The sequence below is a fragment of the Gasterosteus aculeatus genome, chromosome 21, assembly GCF_964276395.1.
Source record: "Gasterosteus aculeatus chromosome 21, fGasAcu3.hap1.1, whole genome shotgun sequence".
Taxonomy (NCBI): Eukaryota; Metazoa; Chordata; class Actinopteri; order Perciformes; family Gasterosteidae; genus Gasterosteus; species Gasterosteus aculeatus.
Genome location: NC_135708.1, coordinates 569,144 through 589,249, shown reverse-complemented (window position 1 = coordinate 589,249; position 20,106 = coordinate 569,144). Strand labels below are relative to the sequence as shown.

General features: G+C 44.7%; 1 protein-coding gene and 2 long non-coding RNA genes across 4 annotated transcripts in view; 1 reads left to right on the top strand and 2 right to left on the bottom strand.

Annotated features, from left to right (window-relative positions):
• Nucleotides 1-20,106, bottom strand: part of LOC144390250 (protein NLRC3-like) — a 55,778-nt gene that overhangs the window by 26,158 nt on the left and 9,514 nt on the right. The window lies entirely within an intron of this gene.
• Nucleotides 14,430-20,106, top strand: part of LOC144390365 (uncharacterized) — a 30,158-nt gene continuing 24,481 nt past the window's right edge. Inside the window, exon 1 of the long non-coding RNA XR_013454399.1 lies at nucleotides 14,430-15,323. This is a non-coding gene — a long non-coding RNA (uncharacterized LOC144390365). The remainder of the gene's footprint in view (nucleotides 15,324-20,106) is intronic.
• On the bottom strand, nucleotides 14,743-20,011 carry LOC144390336 (uncharacterized). Its single transcript, XR_013454356.1, has 2 exons — nucleotides 15,811-20,011; nucleotides 14,743-15,666 (listed from the first exon to the last, which is right to left on the bottom strand). It is a non-coding gene; the product is annotated as an uncharacterized LOC144390336 (long non-coding RNA).

Below are 20,106 nucleotides of genomic sequence, written 5' to 3'. Positions count from 1 at the left end.
GCGCCCTTTGGATGAGGACGTTTTGTCCCAAGAGCTTTCATCGTCATCTACACACGAGGAAAAACAGAAGGGAACATTTGTAGTGAACTAAAGCCACCGGCTGCGTTAAATGGTCTTATTTCATCCTTTCACGGCTCAGACACAAAAGACACCGTAAGAAAAAGGTCCCAACAGCGTGAATCAGAGGTTTATCTCCAGGTACCCACTTCTCCACCTGACAAGTCCAGTAAACCACCAACACCAGTTAATGCAGACGTCTGTCTGGATTCCCCACTTACCTCGAGTCCTTTTAGGGCCACAGAGTCATTGTGGCCTTTTCTCAATGTTCGGCCACTGCAAAAAACCTGTGTGCAGTTCCAAGGCTGCTAACTACCTGACCCGCGAGTGTTCTTAAGCTGTGGAGAACGGAACATGGACACGGAAGTTAGAACACGGAAGGTGGAACGTGGAGAGTCAGTGAGGCCTTCTGGAATATGCAAATGACCATTCAGAGTGAGTTATTTTATGGAGAGGTATAACTTTATTTGCATTGCTCTAAAAAATATGGTTCTACGTTTTATTTGTTTTTAGCTGATGGAGCCATCTGCTTACTTGAATTATGTTTTTGTTTCTTTATTTGAAAAAACATAGATGGAGGAGCCACAAAATTCAACATGGACCATTTTGTTGGGGCATGAACGTCTTTTTTCACATTTCCAAAGTACTCATGGACACGCAGCCCTTCAGTATTGTGGATGATTCAGGGCATTTGTGTCCAAACTGGATCCTCATCATGTTCTCCCTACAAGGCAGGTATGTGTGGGTGCATGAAACACATGAGTACTTCACTGTCTCACAGTTCAGCACTAGATGTGTTTTCCTTTAGGCTCTGCAGGCCGTGGTGGAGGCTGAGTAGGAGTCAGCTAAGGAGAAGGCTAAAGTGGAAAAGGTGGCTGCTGTTAGCCTTACTTCTGACATGTGGACATCCATCAGTATGGATGCCTACCTGGCTGTAAGGTGCCACTTTGTGGGGGAGAAAGCCACACTGGGTTCAGTGCTTCCCCCGATCACACACTGCTGAACATATAGGTCGTGTGAAAGCCTCCCTGATGGAGGAATGGGGAATCGATCATAAGGTGACGTCTGTGGTCACTGATGGTGCTCCCAATATGGTTTCCTGTGTGAGAGCTGAAGCTTCGCCACCATATTTTATGTTGCACACTGAATCTGACAGTGAAGAAGGGACCTGAGCAGCAGCCGGTGCTCTCTGGCATCCGGGCCAAAGCACGGAAGCTGGTTGGCTTCTTTAGGAGCAGCACCACTGCTAAGGTTTGCTCTTTCCCTTTATCCCACTTTCTAATAACGCTGAGAGTTTGTCTGTGTTCCTACTGCAGTGAGTCAATGGCTACTCATCTGTATCTTTAAAGGAGAAGCTGACACAACTTCATCTGGGGACGGCAAACATGAAGCTAATGCAAGAAGTGGAGGCCAGATGGAGCAGCACATGTTGGATGCTGCAGCGTTTGGTGGAGCAAAGGGAGCCAGTAGGAGCAACATGACATCACCTTCCTAACAGCACAAGGGTTCCACATTGTTGGAGTGGAAATACGCAAATATCTGTACTTTCTACTCCTCACATTTTAAAAACAGCCTCGTTACTTCCGGCTTGTCGCAGTTCAACAACACAAAGACAAAAAAACGAGATAAATCCGGATAAACGTCGCTATGCGGACAGTGAGTGTGATTGTGGTTGGATGAGAATATAAACATTTAGCATCCAGACACCCGGTTGGTTTTCTCCTCCTCCTCTTCCTCACTCAGAGTCCATGTAACGTTAGATGAGCATCTTCATGACCGTGGGTTTGTCCTAAATGTTTGATTGAGAGTCCGGCACAACACAGCGACTTGCAAGCAGCGTATTAAATAAAGTGACGTGTGTCTTAATGCGGCTTTGGAAATGAACACAAAGGGATTCTGTATTTGCTCGTGAAGCCTGAACATTCTGCTTATGTTGTAAAGTTGTAAATATAGTCAAGAAGAGTGCTTTGCAAAGGCGTCTGTTCTCTAATCTCTGTGCTGCTGAGGGAGAAGAACACACTGGGCTACTGGACCATTCTGAGGGGCGACGGCTTTCACGGGGAACTACGCAAATCTATTGGGGAGTTTTTACTTTTCCAAAAGCGCACAGAGCTGGCTGCACTTTTCACTGACAATGTGTCACCAAACTTTCATATCTTGCTGACGTTTTCGCTGAGTTGAACCAACTAAACAGTTCCGTGCAAGGTGGCAATACACACGGCATCAGCTGTGTGACAGAATGGAAGGCTTTCTCATCGGGGAGGGAATATCTTCCATGTTTCTGTCAGTGGATGAGCTGGGGGATTCTGCTGTGCTCTCGCCTCCCGCAACACGCGCAGTTCTTGTGGAGGCGCTGGAAGGACAATGTGGGAAGTACTTTTCTGAGGCTGACTCCCGGCGCAGGGACAAGGCTTGGAGACAGTTTCCATCCAGAGACAACGCAGCAGACGGCACACGCCTGACAGTGACAGAGGAGGATCAGCTCATCCAACTATCCACTGACCGTACGTTCAGAAACATTTACCAAACCAAACCACACAGTTCTGGATCTCTGGCCACAAAGACTTTCCACAACCAAAAGCAATGATGAGCCTTTTGCCCTTTGCAACAACTTATCTTTGCGAAAGTGGATTTTCCTCCCTCACCTACCTGACAAACCAATCCAATCTAATAGTGATGAGATGTCGACTAATTCATGATTGACAGACTATGCAGACAACCCCCCCCAGAGACAACAACAACAACAAGTCAAGAGTCAGAATCTCCCGCAGTGGAGGGAGGAGAAAAGCTGGAAGGAGAAGGCGTCCAATCACAGATGAATACTGGCGAGGCGCAGTAGAAGGAAACAAAGGGCCCCTTGCAGCAGACTCAGAACACACTGTGTGATACGCGGCGTAACGCAGTGTGTGTTCATCTGCAGCTACACTTTGGGCTCCGACGTCTTGGTCCAGGGCTCTGTTCCGCCGGAAATCCACAACCATCTCCACTGTCTTTAGAGCGTTGAGCTCCAGGTTGTTCTGGCTGCACCACGACACCAGATGGTCAGACTCCCACCTGTAGGCGGACTCGTCCCCACCAGAGATTAGTCCAATGAGGGTGGTGTCATCCGCAAACTTCAGGAGCTCGACGGACTGGTGGCTGGAGGTGCAGCTGTTGGTGTACAGGGAGAAGAGTAGAGGGGAAAGAACGCAGCCTTGAGGGGAACCGGTACTGATGGTCCGAGAGGCTGAGACATGTTTCCCCAGCTTCACGTGCTGCTTCCTGTCAGACAGGAAGTCTGTGATCCACTTGCTTAAGGTACTTAAGGTATTCATTTGTGTTTGTTTAAAGTAGAAAGGTTATGATCACTTATTCATCAATTCATGACATAAAATGTACTCATACATGTTTAAAATATGTTTTTATACACATTAATGATGAGTTTTAAGATCAATCCACGAGTTTAGAGGTGGAAGATCACATGACCAAGAGTATGTTGTTTTGATTTAAAAGCATGACTCGCTGATTATATCTCTGAGGGTGTAATGGTCTGCCTAGAATCTCTGTCCTCACACTCAAACAGTCACTGCTGCCACTTGGATTTGTTTGGGATTTCTGCTTGCAGTCTATGCTGTCACTCAAAAACACTTAAAGTCTAACAAGCTGGCTGGACTCGTCTCACTTACATACAAGATAGATACAATTGAGTATCGTCTGCATAACAATGGAAGTGTATGCAGTGTTTTCTGCCTAAAGAAAGAACATACAAGGGAAATAAAATTGGTCCAAGTACAAAACCCTGTGGGACTCCGTGATCAACATTGGTCGTCATCAAGGTTTCAGTAACATATAAACTGATCTCAACACACAAATCCATAGATTTTGCAGGTGCAGGATAACAAAAGAAGCTAGAATTCAATAACGAGTTCCCAGTTGTTAAATTCTATATCAGTACAAAATCCTCCAGACTAAATTGTAACTGGTGTGTTTATGTTTTCTTTTCGATGGTACCTTAACAAAGGAATCCTAGAAATGAACAGTTGAACCGTTATGTGGACATTCACATGCTAATAAAGCTTCTGTGTGTCTTTTCTAGCATGTGGACATGTGGTCTTTTGATGTGTTTGCACTGAACGATGCTAGTGGGGAACACGCTCTGAAATTTGTCTTCTATGAGCTATTTACCAGATATGACTTGATCAACCTTTTCAAGGTATGTCCATTTTGACAAGACGCTGTGTATGTAATGAGCACAATGTCAGTGACAGCAGAACTAAGTATTGATGGGAAGGTACTGGGTTCAACAGAACAACTTCTCTGTATTGCTTCTACAATTCTGCAAAGCAACTGGTTGTTCCTTGTCTGTTGAAGGTCCCTGTTTGTGCCCTCATATCCTTCGTGGACTCGTTGGAAGTGGGCTACAGCAAACACAAGAATCCCTATCACAACCTGACGCATGCGGCTGATGTCACACAGACCATTCATTACCTGCTCCTCAAGACCGGCATGGTGGTACGTTCAGGGTTGGGTAAAAGCACAATGCAATACGCTTTTCAAAAGTGCCTGCAGACTTCCTCAGTGGATCTTACAAGTCACTCATCACAGCTTTCCTACCTCAAAATCCAATCGGGACGGGATGAATGATGACTGACAGGTCGATAATAATGATGCAATAGCAAAGGTAGTGTTGTCTCTGACTGTAAATGGATGAAAGGCTGCATGACAAACTGGAGCTTTAAGTGACTTTGATGACTTTTATTGATGTAGGTTGTTACAGCAAAGAAAGAACAACAGAAGAAAGAGTTCAGTGAATCAGTAAAGTAAAGACAAAACATAGATTTAAATCATGGTTAAAACCTAAATGAGACTCCTTCTCAGGTAACCAAGGCCGCAGTAAACAGAGGATCCTCCCCCAAGCACAAGCACCACCCAACTTAATTTGTGTTGAAATAATGCATCAACAATCCCTCATGACGGCTGTCTAGGGACTATAGCAGCACCACATGTACAATGCAGACATTGTGTTGTTAAAAGGTACAAGCCCCGCCTCCACGTGCCTTTGGGTCACTACGGGGGTCAGAAAGCTGCATGGGGGCAAGGCCGGGGCTGGATGGGACTCGCCGTCAGTCTACATGTGCTTTGTGGACGGAGAAGGCTTTTGACTCTCCAGTTGGTGACTTTCATGGACAGGATATCTAGGCCCACCCGGGGGTGGAGGACCTCGGGTCGGGGGGTCTCCATCTCCTCTCTGCTGGTGCTGATGTGATGTTGTCCTGTTGGCCTCCTCGCACAGTGACCTCCAGCACTCAGTGAGGCACTTTGCACCAGATCCTCTTGGTGAAGAGCTCTATTTGCTTTCATTTGAGTTGAGGTGCTACTGGAAAACAACCGAGGTGGTTCAGGCACACTGACAACTGGCAAAGAGACTCTGTGCTGGTTCACTTCCAGCAGGAGAACCGCACAACGTTAAGCAGGACGGTTTTTTAATCTTCATCTCCCGATTGACACGTTCCTCCTCGTCTGTCTGCCTCTCTCCTTCAGCACTGGCTCAGTGAGTTGGAGATCTTTGCCATCATTTTTGCAGCTGCCATTCATGACTACGAGCACACAGGGACCACCAATAACTTCCATATTCAGACAAGGTAATTCCCACGTAGCATCGTTTGTAGCATTTCAATCCCTGCAGTCTCTGAGGACAGTGGACAACACTGGAGCATGAAGAGATATCTAACAGGTGACCTAATAAAAAGCCTACTATGAATGATAGCAGCTTTACCTCATACATTGTTGGCATTATCACGATGACGGTGAGGGTGATCATTCCTGAAGTAGCCGTGTCGCATTTGCAGGTCAGACACCGCCATGTTGTACCGAGCTGTTCTGGAGAACTACCACGTCAGTGCTGCATATCGCCTTCTACAGCACAGTGATGACATGAACATTCTGTCTAATCTCTCCAAAGACGAGTGGAGGTAAGAGAAGAGCGCTGCAGCTGAAGGGACGTCCTTTTTTACCGCTGTTTCCATTCAATGACTTCGAATAATAATTCACTGTACAATACAACCCCCAGATTACAGTGCAAGTCATTGCTTCTAAAATACTGCCTCCTACTGGTGCTTAGAGGGAGCTACAGCTGATGATACCAGGGAGAAACACGTCACCTTATTTTACAGTCAAGCAGAATCAAATGACTCATTTTAGGGACAAGGTGAGTAGTTTGGGGCAGAGTTGCATCGATCTGGCACTGCATTGCTGCAGAAATATAGAAGTGACAGCAACAGGATGAAAGCATCTCAGTCTCCTCTGATTAAACTTTCCCCAAGCTTCATCTAAGATTCCTTCTGTAGGGAGCATGAATGTTTTACTGCCTGCCCTCTTTCAGAGAGCTTCGGGCTCTGGTGGTGGAGATGGTGTTGGCCACAGACATGTCCTGCCACTTCCAGCAGATCAACGGGATGAAAAGCCACCTGCAGCAACATGAGGCGTGAGTGTTTCACGTCTGGGTCCGTCCCGCCTCATGCTGCAAGTCACTCCAGTCCTTCACAATGCTGAAACTATCAAACCATGATTGTTTCTGCTTTACAACCCTTCACGCGCCGCGTCCACTAACTGGACTGGACTCACGGACCATCGGCTGACGTCCTCATCTCATCAGATCGCTACTACCAAGACAGGAAGTCACAGATAGACACTAAAACAGACCTTCAAAAGGCCCAATTTCAATTGTTTCCATGTGTCCATAGGAACATGACCACCCCTCCCTAGATAGTTTTAACACTATTACAAACCAGCATATAGTAAGAATCTATTCAATTTCCATCATCAGATCCCCGATACGCTACACACTGTTTATTTAAGGAAACTAGTACTTTAATACACTATAACCTTAAGCATGAACAGCACGGCTGCATTATCATCTAAACACGCTAGGAAACAATATTTACAACACGTTGATGCTTTTACTTTGAAGGGTAACGTTGACTGCGTTGCTTTGTCCAATAAGAGGCACCATCTTTCTACCTCAACACGTCTGACAGGATGTGTGTTTGTGTGCACATGTCTACACTGTCCACAGTGACCACAGTGTCAGTGGCAGTGATGGAAAGAGGTCCAGTGTGAAGAGTACAGGCTCAGAGGGCAGCTGCTCTCTGACCACGGTGGACTTCAAGGGCTTCAAGGTCACATGGAACAAGGAGATTCACCACAACAGGGAGACGTGGAAGAACCAGGCAACCAATGGTGCCCATACTTACCACCTGGTATCATCTGTCACTCTCTACAGGGCTCCTTCCAGTCCGGGGGGCCACATTATCAAACACACATCTGAGAAGCAGCTAAGCGTATTAGCTGTGAGAAGACATTGTAGCACTGCTTACTTTATCATGTCCTTATTTAATACATGCATGTCCATGGAGTAATTACCTTCTGACAAATACAGGTACAGTCTGGGTTTTACTTCCTTTTGATAATCATGTGAATCAGCCTGTGAGCAGCAGCAGCTTCATCCTAACGTCTTCTGAGTGCTGCAGTGATGTCAAATGAAGCGACATCATAGAGAATATTGCTTTTGTTAATGCGTGTTGGTGTTCTGGAAGACCTGGAGGAAAAGGTCCAGAAGGAGGCAGGGGAGAGTGGCCGGCAAGAGAAGGACACAGCAGAGGAGACACAGCCAAAGAGACACAATTCAGGACAGGAGATGAAGACAGAGGTGGAGGGTCAGGTGGTGTTGGAGAGCAGGGTGCAGCAGGAGGTACAAACGCCCAAAGAGGAGGAAGGAGGAAATAATCCAGGTGGACCTTCAGCATCAGGCCCAAAGAACACAGAGGCAAAGCCTGAGGAGCACACTGAGAAGCAGCCGTGCCACAATGGTCAGCATCCCCACAGTGTACTTAGTAGTACTGTGCTCAGGTACACTAAAACTTGTATGACTATACTTTGACTAATTTTCACAGTATGTATTTGTTCATTCACTAAATTAGTAAAAATTCAGTAAAAAATACTGTAAAAAGGTATCATAAACGGCTAAAATACTAATTTGTAGTTCAATATTCAACATTTACACCCAAACTTGGTTAATAAAAGTAACAATCTTATTGTTTATTGTTTCACCCTCGTATATCAATCAAAAGTTAAAAAGCAATGGCACCTGTTGGCATCTGGCAGGTTCCTGTTTATCAGCAGGTAGAAACATTAAATTGTTCAAATTAATAGTATTTAACAAATAATAACGGGGCACCATCCTGGGATCAGGGGCCAATAACCAGACTATAAATGAATTGTCTCACTTTTGGTGTTCACCCAATGTGTCGTCAATAGTCAAAGTTCTGTTTGAAGGTTTGAATTCGAGCACCAGATCATTATCAGAAACTTTAATAGTAAAAAGACGCTCTTCCTTTGCGTTTATTTGCCGTTATACTGTTAAAATATCCTGGTTTTGGTGATCGATCCTTCTGACGTAGGACGTGCACGCGCGATTATCCTGATGACTGGCATCTGGTTCAAACTACCGAGACTGTTTGTGCGCCGATCAGCCTTTGAGGAACCGAGATAGCCTGACATCAATCATCTCGTTAATTTGAGATGGATAATGGGACATTTGATTGACCTAGGCATTTGGATTTCAGTATTTTTGTGATCTAAACCTGCTATTGAGTCCTGCTTCCGCTACCCCGTCGTGACAGCCTATTTGGAATTGTACCTCCAGATCCACGGGACTACCATGGGCTAAAAGTTTGCCCAGCCTAAGCAAATATTTATATGGCGGACTGGGAACCAATTATTTTGAAGTGCAACAAATGACCTATTTATGTTTGGGTCGGCACCATTCTCAACTCCGTTGTGCGTAAAGGAACCTCAGCTACCAAACAAGGCTCTTACCTGTCTACTACGCACACCCCTCGTAAGACACTTTTATTTTTTACCTAAGATTCACAAACCACCGAAATCAGGGCCCGTTCCCCACAGAATGCCTCCAGGCCGCCTGTAGTCTCTGACTGTAACGATGAAAGCTATTGTGTGGCGTAATGCCTGGATCCCTACCTAAACCCCCCCATATAACCTCCATGCCGGCTACCTCAAGGACACTTATGATTTCCTCCAGAATGTCCGTAACATCTCTTTGGACGGCACGTCCCTTCACCATGGATATGCACAGTCTCTATACAAACATCGACACAACAATGTGGCTGGCAGCAGTTAAGATTCTGCTACAATTCCCTGAACAATCCAAACCAGACCAGGAGATCCTGAAGCTTTTTCAGGGTTTGGGTTCACGTCCTGTTTTATTTTGTAGTTTTCTGCCTCTTGTATCCGTGGGTAACTTCACTTCCTGCCTTGTCCTGTCATCCCCTGTGATTGTCTGATTGTTTCCACCTGTGTCCAATGACCTGCACCTCCCTAGTATATTTAAGCCACGTGTGTCACTTATCGCGTCATTGTTGAATGTCCGGAAGTCCATGTCTGAGTTTTCCCTGGTTCTGCAAGTAACCACCAGGAACCCATTGATCAAAATCCCAAAGGACATCATGTTGCGACACAAAAACTGGTTTTAACAGATCGGTTGTACCGGTGTGGTGACAGATGGCTGTCACCACACCGGTACAAGTCCTCAACTCCTGGTGTCACACTTCACGAGGCATGGGGTGCACAAACTATTCCTCCAGGGCCCGGCAAACCGACCCAACTAGTCCACATCTGAAAGAAGGATGGAACGTCAGCGGATAGCTTACCTGCTTTTGGTCCACCCACATGGCCTCAATCTGGGGGTCTTCTAAAGACGCTCGGGAACACGTTGAGCCTCTGGGTGCGCGAGTTATCACCCAAAACATAATTACCATGGGAATTGTTAAATTACTATTGATTAGATTGAACAGGATTTGTTCAGTAGCGGCGGATGTCGAGTTGGCCACAAGGATCCTCTTCCGGGTAAATGTTGTGTCCTCAATAAGTCTACAGCATTAAGTATGCAGAACTGGATTGAAAGAGACAAAATGTACAGAATAGAAAAATGAAATGTAATGACAAGAATATTAACAAAAATGCATCAAAATTTGGAGAGCTACCAGAATGCATGTGCCCTGCCTCTGCAGGAGAATATAACTTCCATTTCTCCGTCCCAGCAGGGCCTCAGCCTGACCGCCCTCTGATGCATTACACCAAGAGACCCAGCTACTCCCGGATGGTCAGGTCAAAGGTCAATGAGATGCGGCCCATTGGTGCCAGGGGGAAAGCTAGGAGACTGCAGCACATCTCTCTGCGTCGCCGGAAATGAGCCCATGGTATAAAGTCCTCAATCCAACGGGTCTCCTTCATTTCAAACACGTATCCTTAACTGTTTCTGCATCACCCACTTTGTTCTGCTGACGTCCCTCTCCTTTTTTCCCTTCTGGAGACCTGCCACTCTTAAATGACTTCTCACATCATTTCCTTATGTATTTTTGTTTTTATTATTTAAATGTACATTGATGAAATTAACGTATTATACTGTACATATTATTCTGTATATAATAGGCTTTCCTATTGTTTTTCCTATTCAGTTATAGTTATAGTATAGTAGTTTTATTTATATAGCACATTTAAAAACAACCTCAGTTGACCAAAGTGCTTGACAAGCTCGAAAAGCAGCGATACAATAAAACACAGACAGAGCACAATGTACAATACAAAATATCTGACAGTAGAGAAGAACAAAGTCAAAATATCAAAGCTCAACTAGAATTAAAAGCCAATGAATAATAGTGGGTCTTAAGGAGGGACTTGAACGTTGCAATGGTCCGAGCTGTTCTTACATGGATAGGTAAACTATTCCAGAGGTTTGGAGCAGCCACTGAAAAGGCTCGGTCACCTCTGGTTTTTAACCGGGATCCAGGCACATCGAGGAGCATCTGATTAGACGACCTCAGTGCTTTGATAGGTGTGTGGACATGTAAGAGCTCCGACAAGTAGGAAGGCGACAACCCATTTAAAATTTTAAAAACAATTAATACAATTTTAAATTCAATCCTGAAACAAACAGGAAGCCAGTGGAGGGTGGCCAAAGCCGGTGTAATGTGGTCGCGTTTTTTTGTCCTGGTCAAAAGACGAGCTGCTGCGTTCTGGACTAACTGCAAGCGACGAAGGGATGACTGATCCAACCCAACATACAGTGAATTGCAGTAGTCTAAGCGGGACGTAATGAATGCATGTATGACTCTCTCAAAGTCTTTGCGTAGCAGGTAGGGCTTGACTTTAGCCAGAAGTCTCAGCTGGAAGAAGCTAGTTTTGACAACAGAACTAATCTGTTTGTCAAGTTTAAAAGCACTGTCAAAAATCACTCCCAGATTTCTGGTAAAAGGACGAATTTGGGAGCCTAAAATACTGAGAGTATCTACACAGGCACTGAGATGTTCAGCACGTCCAAACACAACAACCTCAGTCTTACTGTCATTAAGACAGAGAAAATTCTGATCCATCCATACTTTGAGATCACTCAAGCAGTTTATCAGCGGCTTGATAGTGTCCTTCTTATTGTTTTTTACAGGCAAGTAAATTTGCACATCATCAGCAAAACAATGGAAAGAGATGTTGTGTTTTTTTAAAATGGACCCTAAGGGCAGCATATACAGAGAAAATAGCATTGGTCCCAAAATGGAACCTTGGGGGACCCCACAGGACAGAGGGGCAACAGATGAAGAGCAGTTACCAATGTGGACAGAAAAACTCCTATCTGTCAAGTAGGATTCAAACCATTTTAAGGCTATACCTGTAATGCCAACACTTTGCTTGAGTCGGGATAAAAGGATAGAGTGGTTGACAGTGTCAAAGGCAGCAGTCAAATCTAAGAGCACTAAAACAGCAGAATTTCCTGAATCTACAGCTAAGAGGAGGTCGTTGTAGACTCTTAGAAGGGCAGTTTCAGTGCTGTGGCGGGGCTTAAAGCCAGACTGAAACTTTTCATGAATACTAAAATCATCTAAAAATGATTGAAGTTGATTAAAAACCACCTTCTCCAAGACCTTGGATAAAAAAGGTAATTTAGAAATAGGTCTAAAGTTAGACAAAACTAACGGATCCAGATTTTTCTTTTTTAAGAGTGGTTGCACAACAGCATGTTTAAAAGCGGCTGGAACACACCCTGAGAGATGAGAGATGAGTTAACCAAGGATAAAATACTGGACCCAACAGTGTTAAAAACATCTTTAAGTAAGCGTGCAGGGATACTATCCAGTAGGCAGTTAGCTGGACGAAGCTGTTTGACTATGTCAGAAAGAAGGTTTAGTGAAACTGGCTCAAACTGCTGAAAGACAGCTGGGCATGAAAAAATAATAAAGTTATATTCTCATTTTGTGTCACTGCTGAATCTTCTCTCCTGATATTGTCTGAAATCATATTGTCTAAATAACTCATTACAATGTTAACATTGAGTATTTTGTGGTTATATGATAATCAAATGTTTACATCTGATCTCCATCAGTTTACTGTAAAGATCCTGTAGTTGTACACAATGTGTCAGTAAACAGCTGGCTCTGCTAATTGTATTTAAAAACTTTGATGTGATTTATTATGTAGAGAGAGAATGTAGAATAGGAGATGATAACAAGAACTGTGCCAGTGGGCCTCCAGCAAAGTGCCTGTGACAGAGCCAGTGATGAGGTGGCGTGACAGGAAATCAGCTACGCTCATCAACGGCCTCACATGTGGATATCAGGACAGCATGAAGCCTGTAGAGCTAAACACACATATCTACCCACTACAGCTGTGGTCAAACGTTTACATACACTTGTAAAGAACATGATGTCATGGCTCTCCTTGAGTTTCCTCTTATTCCTACAAGTCTGATTTTCCTCTGATAGAAGAATCTGTTCCAATCACTCTGTCACAAAAACATTCATGAGGTTTGGTTCTTTTAGGACTTAATTATGGGTTAACAGAGAACATGACAGAATCTGCTGGGTCATAAATATACATACAGCAGTGATAATATTTGGTCACATGTCCTTTGGCCATTTTCACTTCTATTAGGCGCTTTTGGTGGCCGTCCACAAGCGTCTCGTTGAATCTTTGGCCGCTCCTCTGGACAACAGAATTGGTGCTGTTCAGTTAAATGTGATGGCTCTCTGACATGGACTTGTTTCTTCAGCATTGTTCACATCCACCAGCACCAGATCCACAGGCAGCATAATACCACCACCACCGTGCTTGGCGGTAGACATGGGGGGTATTCCAGAAAGGAGGTTCAACAAACTCTGAGTCTATCCCTGAACTCCGAGTTGACTTACTCGGAGTATCCGCTTCCAGAACAGCTGATCTGCGTTAGTTCATTCATTTTTTGGTTTCGTCTGACCACAGAACTTTCCTCCAGAAGGTCTCATCTTGGTCCACGTGATCAGCAGCAAACCTTAAGGCCTTAAGGTGGCGCTTTTGGAGCAAGAGCTTCCTTCCTGCACGGCAGCCTCTCCGTCCATGGAGATGCCAAACACGACTGTGGACATGGACACTGTGTTCCAGCAGCTTCTACTTCTTGGCAGATCTGCATTTTGGTGGTTCTCTGTTGACTCTTCCCCCTCCTGACCAATGTTCTCTCAGGAGCAGGTGATAGCTTGTGTTTTCTTCCTGATGGTGACAAAACAGCGTCGTGCACTTTATACTTACAAACTACTGTTTGCACTGTTGCTCTTGGGACGTGCAGCTGCTTTGAAATGGCTCCAAGTCACTTTCCAGACTTGTTCAAGTCGATGATTCGCTTTGTCAGATCCATGCTGAGCTCCTTTGACTTTCCCATTGTAGCGTTTGTGGGCGTTTGTATCCAATGAGCTCTATTTAAATGCCTCAGAGTCACCAGCTGTAGTCACTCATAAGCACTCACAAGAGGTTAAGAGGCCATGAAGCTCATTGCATTGACACAACGTTCTAAGGCACCAAAATTGATAATTCATGTTGCTGTATGTATATTTTACACCCAGCAGATTTGATCCCTTTTATTTATATATATATATTTCTGTCCAACACACACTTTCAATACTCCACTTTGTGAGGAGATAAACTCCACCCTGTTATCAAATGTGTGCTTGTGCTTTGTGTGTTTTTGTTGGTGACTTAAGTGTGATATTTGGTGCAGAATGAAAGCTTCAAGTTGCACCTAAAGTAGCGAGCTCAGTAGTTTGTGTTGTTGTGAGACGGCTCTGCGTGAAGGTTAATAAGGTTAATAAAGCAACTTATTCATTACTCATTTCTTTATCTACTCACTTCCTTCTTCAACATGCTGCACCACCAATGTTTCCTCTGTGCTATTGACACAGCAACAGGGCTGTAGAATAAATACAGATATTATGGAGGAAATAGTACAAAAGTCAATAGTACAGCATCTTTATAAAGGATCAGAGTATTTCATGTCAAGAGAAATAATACAGCGTGTTGAAAGCATCTTTATTTGATGGCCTGTTTAAACATGTACAGTTGTTTCCAATAAAAGTCATTTATTAACATTAGAGCCAAACAATTCTATTTCTGTTAAAGTAACACATGGAGTAAATGTTGTAAATTACATTATAGTGAATAAAAACACAAGTAACGCATATTCAATATTTCCTTGAGAGGTTTGCTGAACCATTAAAAAGCTTCTTGTTCAAAACAAACCTGATTATGTGAAATTAGATTTATTTGATTTCACTCAACAGATTTAGAAAGATTTGAAGTTAAAATGGGCTCAAAAAGAATTACACATTCATATTTTCCTTCTTCACCTTGTTTTTATTATTGCTGATGAAGCGCACACACACATAAGGACACATTTGTCTCATATGGGGGGACAGATGAAAGAGCGTCTTATAAAATGTCTTCTTGAACACATAAAGATGAAGATTAAAGCCTAATTAGGAGCCAATATCTAAATGATCATCTATTGATTGAAGGAGCACAGCAGCATTAAGCTGAGCTCTTTCACACTTCCATCTGAGTCCCAGAGAGCTGTGGACCCCCCAGAGTCCAGACCAGCTCAGGTACCCCTCACCTGCTCCACCTGCATCTACACCCACATGAACCACCATCAGCTGTACAGACTGAACTATGTGGTGAGCAGAGAGGAAGGTTCTCCACCAGGAGGAGACTCTCCCTCCTGAAGAGGACACAGAGACACTGAGGAACCAGGACTGAACCAGAACAAGAACCCAGGATAAAGAGGTTCAGTGAATGTGGTGCTGAAGGTGTGGAGGTGGATCAGTGTGTCAGAGGAGACTCTGTAGAAGGACAGAGAGCCAGCAGGACAGTCCACATACACTGCTAGTCTACCAGAGGAGGAGGAGGAGGAGGAGGTGATGCGTGTTACTGTCTTATTGTGACAGACAGAGTAACCTTCATCAGAGCATCTCAGACACCAGGACTGATCATTGTATCCAAACACACAGTCATAACTGTTTCCTTTCCTCCTGATTCCTCTGTAACTCACTGATACATCAACTCCTCCTCTCCACTCGACCTCCCAGTAACAGCGACCAGTCAGACCAGTCCTACACAGCAGCTGAGGCCTGCAGTCAAATCTGTCTGGATGATCAGGATATGACTGATCCTCCTTCACACATGTCACCTTCCTGTTGTTGTCAGACAGTTTGAGTCTTTTGTTTACTGTGTTTGTGTCGATTGTGAGTTCACAGGAATCTGATGAGAGAACAAGACACAATACAGCTGCAGTTATTAATCATGTGTTCATCTACTGACACGTTGATGATGACGTCACAGAGGTGAATGAGTGATGTCACAGTGTGAAGATGGTTGAATCTTCATGAATCAAAGCACACTTACACTTCCTCAGACCTGGTCTCAACCATCGGACTCCATCAGGCTCCACCCTGAAAGGAGGAGGGGGGTCAGAGCAGCATGGAGACATGGACATTACATCACTCTCACACACAGCTTTCCTGTTGACTCCAGAGGAGCGGAGAGACAGCTGCTCTCTGACCCCCCGCCGCCTCTGTTCCCAACGAGAAGTTCGGACCCCACGGCCGAAATCGCCTTCATCCACTGAGTTTCCCTACGCGGAGCTCAACTGTCCTCAGTCAGCTGGAAGCTGATGACCAACGCCCATCAAACAGTAACACTGGTTTTCTGGGCAGACTAATTTAGCGTGTTGATATGAACTTGATGTTTATTTGATTTGTTCAGTCATAACGTGGTACGATAGAGTCCGCATCAACGAATCCGCTACCTTTGATTGATGTTTGAATGTTTACCTGCAAATGTCGTAATGTCCCCTGTTGATCTGATGCTGTGATACGTTTGCTGTAAGAGAGTGAAAGCGCCGACTGTGTTACGCTGTTGAATGATGTCTCATGGTCAGAATAGTTCCTTATTTTCTTTTCTTTTCCCGGGTCTCCGCCGTGAGATCCGTTTGCCTGTGGTTTCATTTCGTATCGCCAGCCACATCGTTGGTTCTGTAACTGCACACACATGGATCCGACCATCCTGATCCACGTTGCTGATCTACGTTCCGCTGGTCGCGGGACAGAATCTCCTCGCGCCGCGTCTAAGTATCCCCCCCCCCTTTGTCCAAGCCGTAGTCGCTAGCAACAGATAGCGTTGCCAAAGCAGTGCAACTGTCGTCTTCCTCGTTGCTTTAATACAGGGGTGTCCAAAGTACGGCCCGCGGGCCAACTGCGGCCCGGGATCCATTTTTTATTGGCCCGCAGCAAATTATAAAAATAGAATGGAATGTGGCCCACACATGAAACTTGCCCTTGACTGTATTGTAGTTCTTAGTTTGACCAGTAGGTGGAGCTACTCACTAGCTGCAGTCCTAATGCAGCGTTTCCACAAAAAAAATGTTTCAAATAAAAATTTTCCGCAACGACAAAATGGCAGAAGCAAAGAAACGCAAGATAGCAAGTGAATGCAGAACATTTCAAACACGGTGGGAAAATGAATATTTCTTCAAAGAAGTCAAGGAGAAGTGTGTCTGTTTGATTTGCAATGAAACGGTTGCAGTGATGAAAGAGTCCAATGTACGACGACACTACGAAACCAAGCATCCGACCTTCACGTCCTACACTGCTGCTGAGCGAGAGGACAAAGTCCAGCACATGGCAGCTAACCTGCAGGCTCAACAACAGTACTTTTGCCCTGCTAACAACACACAAGAAAACGCTACAATAGCTAGCTATGAGGTAGCTCAACTCATAGCGCGCCGCGGGAAAGCTTTCTCAGACGGTGACTTGGTTAAACAGTGCCTCATTAAAGTCGCTGGAATAATGTGCCCGGAAAAGATGCAGGAATTCAACAACGTGAGCATGTCCACAAACACAATTGTGCGTTGAATGGAAGACTTGTCAGCTAACATACAGAATCAAGTGTCACATAAAGCTTGTGCTTTTGACTTTTACTCCATTGCATGTGATGAAAGATGCAACAGACGCCGCACAACTGTTCCTTTCTTTGCGGGGAGTTGACGATAACTTTTGCATCACGGAGGAGCTGCTTGATCTTCGGAGTCTAAAGGGCACAACAACGGGTGAGGACATTTTTGAAGCCGCGTCAGGTGCAATTGACAAGATGGAACTTAAATGGGACGAGCTGTGTTGTAATGGTAAAATATGTTATAACATTGTTTTGTGCTAAAGCCGTGTCTCAAGTGTCCTGTATTTGACCCCGATGTGCAAAGAGCAGTATGATACAAAATGTTGGTTTGCAGCTGTGCTCTGAGAAGGGAGGACGGTTGACTCGATCTCATAGAAGCTTCAAAGCAAAGGACTCCTCTTCATGGCCTTGGTTGATATCTTATTCTGCACGAAAGTTCTGGATCCAAGTTTTACTTTCATGTCAAGTAACAATGATTTGCAGCGGCCATTGAGGAGGATCTTGTGTGTGTGTGCTACCCTCAGCTTCACCTGGGTTCTTATCTCAACCTGCTTTGCAGCTTCTCGTAGCTGGCACGGAGAATGTTCTTCACATGTGTATAAAAACTCAGCGTCTTTTGTGCTCGGAGACGCCATTTCCACAGAGCACCGTGATACGTGCCTGTGTATTTGACCTCCTGCTTGCAAGCAATAAATAGACTTTTTGCAACTTTGATCATTCATCAAGACTCTGTTTTATCAGACAAATCATTCTCTTCTACCGAGCTTTTATTGAAATATTCCACAACAGTGTGGAGTTGTAACGGACGGGGCTCCCGCTATGACAGGCGAGCACAAAGGAATGGCATCTATGGTGTGCGCCAAGGTGCCAGAGAGTGGAGGCGAGGCTGTAAAATTGCACTGTATCATCCACCAAGAAGCTCTCTGTGCCAAGACAGTCCAGCTTGGCGATGTGATGACCACAGTTGTGAAAACTGTCAACATAATTTGAGCACGAGGGCTCTACCACAGAGAATTAAGCTTTCCTATCTGATGTCGATGCTGAATACGGGGACGTACTCTATCATTGTGACGTGCGCTGGCTTAGTCGCGGCTCCGTGCTGAAGCGGTTTTATTCCCTTATTGCCTTTCTAGTTGATCTTACTGGTCATCTGAACTCACTGAACAAGAGCCTACAAGGCAAAGACCAGCTTGTACCACAACTTTCTGTGCGAAGCTTCGTCTTTTTGAGACACAACTACGCAACTTCAACCTTGCGCACTTCCCTACGCTGTCCGAAATCAAAGGTGCTCATCCAAAGGCCGACCTCTCTGCTAAAAAGGGGAAATATGTTTCTGTGATCACAACTCTTATGACACAATTCAATCAGCGCTTCTAAGATGTTTCTGTCATTGACAAAGAAATCAAGCTGTTCTCAACTCCCTTCCTGCTGGATGCAGAAGAAGTGGAAGAGAGTCTGCAATTAGAACTCATCGAGATGCAGCTCCTCTCCCTACCCGACTTCTACCGGAGCTTGGAAAAGGCCAAGTTTCCTCTGATGCGACGCCACGCAAAAAGAATGACCAGTCTGTTTGGCACAACATACATATGCGAGCAAACATTTTCTCTGTTAACTCTGAACAAAAGCAGATTGAGAACCAAAATGAGCGACAGCCATCTCTGTGATGTCCTTCACATCTCAACCAGCAAACTTACTCGTGACCTGCCAGCCGTCCTTCAGTCCAGAGCAGCATCACTGCTCCCATTAAGTGCAACACTGTTCCCATTGTAGGCGAGTTCAAATATATTACACAGTATTCATGTGTTCAAAAGCCCAATTACTTAATAAATGCAGTCAATTAAAGTTGATAACATTTTCTAAAGCACGTTAGCTGATGAATGATTTGCATAAGTAGGTTAAATAAAGCCTTCCCTCTTTATACAGGGCTGTGAAGGGGGTCCCCATCCTGACGAAGAAGCAATCTGAGGATGAGCTGCCAACCCTTTTTGTAAAAAAAATGAAAACCCATTAATGGAGAGATGTGATTTATGCAGTTTTTTTCTTTAAGTTCATTCAATTATCAAGCATAATTTACCTACATTTGATTAATTATATTTGAAAATAGATAAATGAAAACCCAAACGTAGAAAGATGTGACGTATGCAGTTTTTTCTGTAAGTATAATAAATTATCAAGCTTAATTGACCTACATTTGATTGATGGATTTGTATTACTGTTAATACACTAGAGGTGATATACCTTAACTTTAGTGAGCGGCTCAACCTTTCGCATATTTTTCTGTCTGTGGCCCTCAGTGAAAAAAGTTTGGACCCCACTGCTTTAACACGTGGAACATTTCGGGCGGCACGGTGGCGTGGTGGTTAGCACTGTTGCCTCACAGCAAGAAGGTACTGGGTTCGATTCCGAAGTTGGCTGGGATGGACTCCAGCCCCCCCGCGACCCTGTGTGCACGATAAGCGATTTGACAATGGATGGATGGATGGATGGACTTCCTGCATTTCGCTCTTGCTCGCCCCTCGCCTCCAGTAGTTGTATTACAGTTGTTTAACGTTCCTGTCTTCCTCGGTGGTTTGATTTAACGGTCTCGCTCTCGCTCGCCCCCTAGTGTGATTATCGGCACTCCGCTTGTTGTTGCGCGCAACCGCACCGCCGTTCCTTCCCTGCACCCCCCTCGTCTCCCCCCCCCCTCTCTCTCTCACCCCCTCTGTAACCTAATACGACCCCCTAGCCGCTCCAAACACTTCTCAT